This window comes from Trichosurus vulpecula, chromosome 4 (genome assembly GCF_011100635.1).
Source record: "Trichosurus vulpecula isolate mTriVul1 chromosome 4, mTriVul1.pri, whole genome shotgun sequence".
Lineage (NCBI taxonomy): Eukaryota > Metazoa > Chordata > Mammalia > Diprotodontia > Phalangeridae > Trichosurus > Trichosurus vulpecula.
The window spans coordinates 123,081,516-123,090,834 of record NC_050576.1 but is presented as its reverse complement, the minus strand read 5'-3'; positions in this window follow the sequence as shown (position 1 = coordinate 123,090,834).

Genomic DNA, 9,319 nt, shown 5'->3' with positions numbered 1-9,319 from the left:
AGGTATGAAAAAGAAAGAAGGGAAAGAGGAACACATTCAATGATATTTTCCTTTTCAAGATAAGCCTTGACACATGTTCTAATCTGATGCCTCATTCTCCTTTAGAAATGATCCTGGATTCCTGAAAGCTATGCCAGGAGTTCACAAGCCCTAACAAGTCCTACCGAGCTGGAAGGCTTCAAGCACAGCACTGTGAAGCAATGGTTATCATCAAAGGACCAGCCTGAAAAAGTGACCCCATGGACGATAGCAAACTATGGCCATGAGGTTTTCTTGGCAAAGATTCTGGAGTGATTCTTCACCAAAGAGTCTTCACCTGAAGATTGGCCAAAAAGTGACAAATTTTTGACCCCAGCAACTCAAGAAGACCTTGTAAAACTGGAATCTTTAAAACATTGAAGGACTCAAAATGTGAGCAACAGCCATATTATCATTGTTTGTGATGACTATTGCCTGAAATTAGGTTTTAATATTAATGATTCCAGTAATAGTAGCTCCTGTGTATATGGTACTTCAAGATTTCTAATGCATTGTACATGCATTATCTCATTTGGTCCTCTGAACAGAACAGAGATAGATAGTACTATTATTCTAATTTAATAAATGAGAAATGTGAGGCTCAGACTTGCTCAGGGTCATACACAGTGACTGTGGCAGAACTATAACCCAAGTCTTCTTGTCTACCAGTCCAGTACTCTACCCAACTATTTAGCATTGCCTTTCTTGTAGGTCTAAATCTTCTCCCAAGACCAAAAGTACAAAACCCTACTGATAGGGTAGGAGGTATTATGGGTTAGTGAATAGAGAGCAAACCTGATTGTCTAACCTAATTGAGTCACCTAACCTAGTCAGTGTTCCAGGCAACATTATTAGTTGTGTACATCTACATTGGTAGAGGTAGTTTCTACGTTACAAGTTCTGTACATCAATGAAGTCATAGGCTAGACCAAAAACAAACCAACAAAAACCCAACAATTAATAGGGAATCTATAAAATATGAGCTCATGTCTTAATAATCCTTTTAAAAAAAATCTAAGTTTCTGAGGTCAGGAACTATTTTAATTTGGTAACAGTCATGGGAGACATCCTTACAAACTACCCCCCCCCCACACACATACACACACAACTATGACATTTATGAACACATTGCAGAAGACATCTGGGACAACTTGCCTAAGCGAGCTTGAGAATGGACCTCAAATTCTCTGGCTGCCTCTTCTGCTCTGTGTTTTTCCCTAAACACAGGTGACCCAACAACAATCCTGTTAAGTGTGTTTCTAGTTTGGTGGCTGCCTCCAGGAGGCAGTGATTCATGAAGATCATCTAAAACATGGACTTTGAAGGACTTCAAAATCTAGTGAGTAGGCTGTTCATTTTTTAATCTCTAATACAGCACCTTCTTCCCTGACCCTGACCCTGAACCTCATGGGAAACAAATGACTAATAATTGGTTCCTGCATCATCCCCAAAGGGAAAATCTGTCTGTACTGAGCCAGAGTAGGGGGGGACCTCTGCTTTTCTCTGTGCATGTTCCTAACGTGTGAGCTAGCCAGTGTGGATGGGAGCTGGACTTTCTTGATTGTCCTGATTTCAAGAAATCCAGCAATTTGCAAAGCATCTAGTAAAATGCCAGGAATCTACTTGGCTTGTGATATGAGTGTCCCATAGATCTTAACCTCAATGTATCCAAAATTGAATTCATTATCTTTTGCCCCAAGCCCTTCCATTTTCCTAACTTTCCTATTCCTCTCAAGGGTACCACAACCCTCCCAGTCACCTTGGCTCCTAATCTAGATGTCATCCTTAAATCTTTGCTCTAACAATGTCTGTTCATATCCAAGCCAATTCCTGTTGATTCTATCATCATAATATTTCTCCAATATGCTCCTTTCTCTCCTCCTACACTGCTGCCACATGATGTAGGCCTTCGATACCTCACACCTGGACTGTCTAGCTATTAACCTGGATGATGGCTCTGAAAGAGAAAGTGAGGCCGGTGACTTTGCCTGGCTCTCCCTCACTTAAATCCAATTCACTTGCATGTCATACCATCACTGCCCTGACGTCATGGTCCTCTTTGAGAAGGAAGGATAAACAAGTATTTTAACAGCCACTGGCTGGTCTTCTTGCCTCAAGGCTCTCTACTCCATTCTGTCCTCTCTTCAGCTGTCAAATAGGTCGAACTTGTCAAATTCCAAAAGTACAGGTCCCCTAATCAATAAATTCCAGCAGCGCTCTATTGTGAAATCCTCTCCTTGGCTTTTAATGATCTTCATAACCTGGAATCTTTCTGGTCTTCTTTTACTTTACTCCCCTACATGTAATTTGTTACCTAGTGGACACTGGCTTCTTTGCTCTTTCTTGAACAAGACACCCCATCCGTGCCTTTTCACTGACTGTCCCTTATGCCTGGAATTTTTTCCCCCCTTTTCTACTTTCTTAGATTCCCAGATTCTTTCAAGTCACAGCTAAAATCCTGCCTTCTATAAGAATCTTTCCCCCAATTTCCCTTAATTCTAGCCTCTTCTCTCGACCACAATCTCCAATTATCCTGCATATAACTTGTTTTTTCATGGTTGTTTGTTATGTTGCTTCCACCGTTATATTATGAGCTCCTTGAGAGCAGGGACCATTTTTTTTTAATATACCACCAGTGGCTGATACATAATAAGCACTAAATAAATGCTTGTTGACTGACTAAACCATGTGGTTTCATTGGTATTAGGAATTCTTACTGAATACTCATTGCAAATTAACAACTCACTTGTAATTTAGTCCTAGGGTTGTTTAGGGCCTGAAGATATTAAGCTTAGGATCACACTGTTGGCATGGATGAAAGGACTTGAACTCAAGTCTTCCTGACACTAGGACAGGGTTCTTTATTTTTTGTGTGTGTTGTGGACCACTTTGGCATTCTGGTGAAGTCTACGAACCACTTCTCGGAACAGTGTTTTTTACATTACTAAAGGAAAATCTAACTTTCAGTTAGAAGTTACTGAAAATAAAGATATATTTCCCCCCCCCCCCCCATTATCTCTCCCATTAGAATTTGAACTATTTAAAGGTATTGTTGCTGTTGTTCTATCGTGTTTGACTCTTCATGACCTCATTTGGGGTTTTCTTGGCAAAGACACTAGAATGGTTTGCCATTTCCTTCTCCAGTTCATTTTACAGATGAGGAACTGAGGCAAATAGGGTTAAGTGACTTGCCCAAGGTCACACAGCTAGTAAGTGCCTATGGCCTGATTTGGACTCTGGATGATGGAGATGAGTCTTCTTGACTTCATGCCTGGCATTCTATGTACTGTGTGCCCTAGCTGCCTATTTGAAGGTAGAGATCTTATTTCTGCCTTTCCTAGTATTCCCAGAGCTTAGCATAGTTTTGTGCCTGTTATGTAGTAAGCACTTAATGAATGCTTGTTAACTAAACTATTGACATTCTCAAAGACATTCCTTTCATTGACAGGTGACAAGATTAAAAGTTCTAGTTTGTAACTTGGGAAAAGAGAAAACTCTGCTGCCCCAAATGATTTCTAGCAGATGCTAGATGCATTGTTGTATGCCCATGAAACCTGGGCAATATACCAGCACCTTCCCAGGAAACAGAATCATTTCCATTTGAATTGTCTTCAGAAAATTCTGAAAATCACCTGGTAAAATAAGGTGCTTGACAATGAAGTCCTCTCTCAAGATGAAACACCAAGCATTCAAACTCTACTTCAGAGAGTGCATCTCCAATAGGCTGGCCATGTTGTTGTTTGGTTACCATTTTAGTCTTAATATAACCCACACCTGAATACAGGCTACATTTATAGGCACATTTGATCCTTACAATAATTCTGGAAGTAGATGCTATTATTATCATCCCATCATTATTATGGTGTAAAATGAGATGTTTTTGAAAGTTCATGTGTATGTATGTACCAACAAGTACCCCAAGTCCCCATGTTAAAGAAATATTTGTCATGAAACTTTGTGGCATTTAAAATAAATGTCTTTTACAACTCAAAAAAATTCATGATGAACAAAGCAATTCACATCCAGAGAAAGAATCATGTAGTCTGAATGCAGATTGAAGCAAACTATTTGGTCTCTTTTTTGGTTTGTTTTTGGTTTTGTTTCTTCCTTTCTCATGGTTCATTCCATTGGTTACAGTTTTTCTTTACAACTTGACTATTGCAAAAATATGTTTAGTGTGAAGTTATATGTAGAACCTATATTGGATTGCATGCCATCTTGGGTGGGGAGGGGAGAGGAAAGGGAGAGAGAGAAAATTTGAAGCTCAAAAACTTGAGCAACTGAATGTCATAAACTAAAACAAAAAATAAATTAATTAATTAATTAAAGAAACAGAATCATCATGGTTTCATCAAAAATAAAAAAAAATAAAGAATAAAACAAAATAAGTGTCTTTCAATTCAAATATTATTTATTGTTTTAACTACTGGCTTTCCTTTTCTTGGGTCACTTCCTTTATTTATTCCTTACTTAGAAATACAATCTTCACTGGCTCAGAAGCAAAGTATTAGTTTAAGGAGACTTCAGTTCAAAGTCTGGCTCAAATACCTACTGGCTATGTAATTATGGTGCTAAGTGGCTCAGTGGGCAGAGTGCTGGTCTGTAGTGAGGAAGACCTGAGTTCAGATCTGGAATCAGAACTTACTAGCCATATGACCCTGGGTGAATTACTTAACCCTGTTTGCCTCAGTTCCTCATCTGTAGAAACTAGTATCTTTATCAAGAAATTCTTAAATGGGATCACAGAGAGTTGGATATTACTGAAAACAACTGATCAGGTATAACAACATATAGACATGGTCTCTACTTACTGAATTTGAAAGCAATCAGTTTAATATTTATAATCTTGTCTGTTGTTCCCCTTAATTTGGAGATGTCCTAGTGCCTTATGACAATAAACTAAGGAACATTTAGGGTAACCTGGAAGACTAAAATAGACACCTTGGAGAAGAAAATTCCTACTGTGTGTGTGTGTGTGTGTGTGTGTGTGTGTGTGGTGTGAAGGGGGAAGCCATAAAGTCATCATGGCTGGTATGAAACATTCTGAGTTACACACACACACACACCCTTACTAGTCAAGCAGCTTGGCAAAACCTCAGAGAAAACTAATGTATTTGTGTATCTGTGTGTACATTCATGAAATCCCTCTCCTGGATATAAAACAGAATCATAGGATTATAGATTCAGAACTAGAAAGGACATGAAAAGTCATCTAGTCCTACCCCCGCATTTTACAGATTAGGAAGTTGTGATATGGGCACAGCCCAACATGTACCCTAGATTTGGGGAAAACAAAATTCAAAGAGTCAACTCCTCCTCTAAATCATAGATTATCCCTTCCCATTTCCTCAGTGACTTTGTGCCTTTAATCATCGCCTTTCTCCAATATCTTCAATCTCTTTATCCACTGGCTCTTTCCCCATTGTCTACAAACCTGGCCAGATCTACTCCCGCCATCCTTAAAATCCTTCACTTGATCCTGCCCTTCCTCAGCTATCATCCTATATCTCTGTTCCTTTCAATGCCAAACTCCTAGAAATAGCTGTTCAATTCAAGGCCTCTAATTCCTCACCTCCCACTCACTTCTCAGCCCCTGGAACAAATTGCCTCCAAACTCTTATCACTCAACTAAGACTGTTCTCTTCCAGGTTACTAACAATTTAAATCTAATGGCCCTTTCTCAATCCTCAACCTTCTTTTCCTTAGAGAAACTTTTAACTTTGTGGACTAAGTCCCCATCCTAAAACAGGACACTTTCTCCACCTTGCATTTTGGTGTCATTTTCTTTTTTCTTATTAATTTAAGAATCATCAACACACATAAACATACCAAAATATGAAGAACAAAAAAGATTTATAATAAACTGTGATCTTCTGTTTTTAAAGTATATATTAATTTAACAATGAAGTAACAAAATGCCCTAATTACTCACGTACCATTCTAAGCTTCATTTTCTTCTGAATATTTTTTGTTCTTTTAAAATTTATGGAGTAAAACAAGCATTTCCATAACATAGTACATACATTAAAAAAATTGTACATGAAATTGCAAATCTATTATGCAGAACTTGCTATTCCTTCCAAATGGCTACCACGAGACACAAATAGGTCTATGTATGTATATATATATATATATATATATATACATATATATATATATATATACATGTTTATATGTCTCTCTGTGTGTATATATTATATATGTGTGTGTATAATATATTCTATACATACTTCTATTTACCAGTTCTTAGATTGGATGCAGATAATGCTTTTTCTCCCATACTTAGGAGTATTTTATTTTATTTTCCAATTACATGGAAAGATAGTTTTCAGCATTCACTTTTAGAAGATTTTGAGTTCCAATTTTTCTCCACCCTCCTCTTCTTGCCCCTCCCCATGACAGCAAGCAATCTGATATAGGTTATACATATATAATCATATTAAATATTTTCCACATTAGTCATGTTGTGAAAGAGAATCAGAACAAAAGTGAAAACCCATGAGAAAGAAAAAAACAACAAAAAAAAAGTGAAAACAGTATGCCCTGATCTGCAATCAGACTCCTTAGTTCTTTCTCTGGATGTGGAAAACATTTTCCATCATGAGTTTTTTGGATTGTCTTGGATCATTGTATTGCTGAAAGAGCTGTCTATCATAGTTGATTATGGCACAATGTTGCTGTTACTGTGTACAATATTTTCCTGATTCTGCTCACTTCACTCAGCATCAGTTCATGTAAGTCTTTCAGGTTTTTTTTTTCTGAAATTTGCCTACTCATCATTTCTTATAGTACAATAGTACTCCTTACATTCATGTACCACAGCTTGTTCAGCCATTTCCCAACTAATAAGCTTCCCTCAATTCACAATTCTTGGCCACCACAAAAAGAGCTGCTATAAATATTTTTATACATATAGGTCCTTTTCCTTTTTAATTTCTTTGGGATACAGGCCAACTAGTGCTATTGCTGGATAAAGGGTATGCACAGTTTTATAGCTCTTTGAGCATAGTTCCAATTGCTCCCCAGAATGGTTGGATCAGGTCACAACTCCACCAACAATGCATTAGTGTTCCAATTTTCCCATTTCTTCTCTAACATTTATCATTTTCTGTTTGTCTTATTAGCCAATCTGTTAGATGGGAGGTTGTAACTCAGAGTTGTTTTTAATTTGCATTTCTCTAATCAATAGTGATTTAGAACATTTTTAATATGGACTGTAGATAGCTTAATTTCTTCCTCTGAAAACTGCCTGTTCATATCCTTTGACCATTTGTCAATTGGGGAATGACTTGTATTCTTATAAAGTTGACTCAGTTCTTTATATATTTGAGAAATAAGGCTTTTATCAGAAACACTAGACATAAAAATTGTTCCCCAGCTTTATGTTTTTCTTCTAATTTTGGTTACATTGTCTTTGTGTAAAACCTTTTAATTTAATCTAATCAAAATTACCCATTTTGCATTTCATAATGTTCTTTATTTCTTGTTTGGTCATAAATTCTTCCCTTCTCCATACATCTGACAGATAAACTATTCCTTACTCTCTGAATTTGCTTATGATATTACCCTTTATGTCTAAATCATGTACCCATTTTGACCATATCTTGCTATGTGGTGTGAGATGTTGGTCTATGCCTGGTTTCTGCCATGCTATTTTCCAGTTTTCCCATCAGTTTTTGTCAAATAGTGAGTTCATATCCTAGAAGCTGGAGTCTTTGGGTTTATCAAACAGTAGATTACTATAGTCATTTATTACTGTGTCTTGTGTACCTAAACTATTCCACTGATCTGCCACTCTGTTTCTTAGCAAGTACCACATAGTTTTGATGATTGCTAATTTATAATATAGTTTTAAGTCAGGTATAACTGGGCCCCTTCCTTTGTATATTTTTCAATTCCCTTGATATTCTTGACATTTGTTCTTCAAGATGAATTTGGTTAGTATTTTTCCAGCTCTATAAAATTTTTTTTGGTATTTGATTGGTATGACACTGAATAAGTAAACTAATTTAGGTAGAATTGTCATTATTATTGTATTAGCTTGGCTTACCCATGAGCCATTGATATTTTCCCAATTGTTTAGATCTGACTTTATTTCTATGAAAAGTCTTTTGTAATTGTGATCACATAATTCCTGGGTTTGTCTTGGCAGATAGACTCCCAAATATTTTATATTATCTATAGCTCTTTTAAATAGAATTTCTATTTCTATCTTGCTACTGGACTTTGTTGGTAATATATGGAAATGAAATTGATTTATGTGGATTCGTTTTATATCCTCCAACTTTGCTGAAGTTGTTAATAATTTAAGTAGTTTTTTAGTTGATTCCCTAGGGTTGTCTAAGTATACCATCATATTATCTGCAAAGAATGATAGTTTTGTTTCCTCATTGCCTATTCTAATTCTTTCGCTTTCTTTTTGTTCTCTTATTGCTAAAATTAGAATTTCTAGTGCAATAATGAATAGCAGTGGTGATAATGGATATCCTTGTTTCACCCTGATCTCCTTTGGAAAGTTTCTAGCTTATTCCCATTATATATAATGCTTGCTGATGGTTTTAGATAGATAGTACTTATCATTTCAAGGAAAAATTCCACTTATTTCTATGTTCCGTGGTACTTTTAACAGGAATAGGTACTGTATTTTCTCAAAAGCTTTTTCTGTATCTACTGAGATAATCATATGATTTCTGTTAATTTTGTCATTGATATGGTCAATTATGCTGATAGTTTCCCTAATATTGAACCAGCCCTGCATTCCTGGTATAAATCCCACCTGGTCATAGTGTATTATCCTCATGATAAGTTGCTGCAATCTCTTTGCTAATATTTTATTTACAATTTTTGCATCAGTATTCATTAGGGATATTGATCTATAATTTTATTTCTCTGTTTTGGTTCTTCCTGGTTTGGGCATCAGCACCATAGTTGTGTCATAAAAAGAATTTTGTAGGACTCATTCTTTGCCTATTTTTCCAAATAGCTTATATAGTATTGGAATTAATTGTTCTTTAAATGTTTGATAGAATTAATTCACTTGTAAATCCATCTGACCATGGTGACTTTTCTCTCAGAGAGTTCATTGATGGCTTGTTCAATTTCTTTTTCCTAAAAGGGATCATTTAAGTGCTTTATTTCCTCTTCTGTTAATCTGGGATGTATATATATATATATATACTCACACACACACACACGCACAAGCACACACACTCATATATATATATATATACATATATATATATATATTTAATTTATCAATTTCACTCATATTGTCAGATTTACTGGCATGTATTTGGGCAAA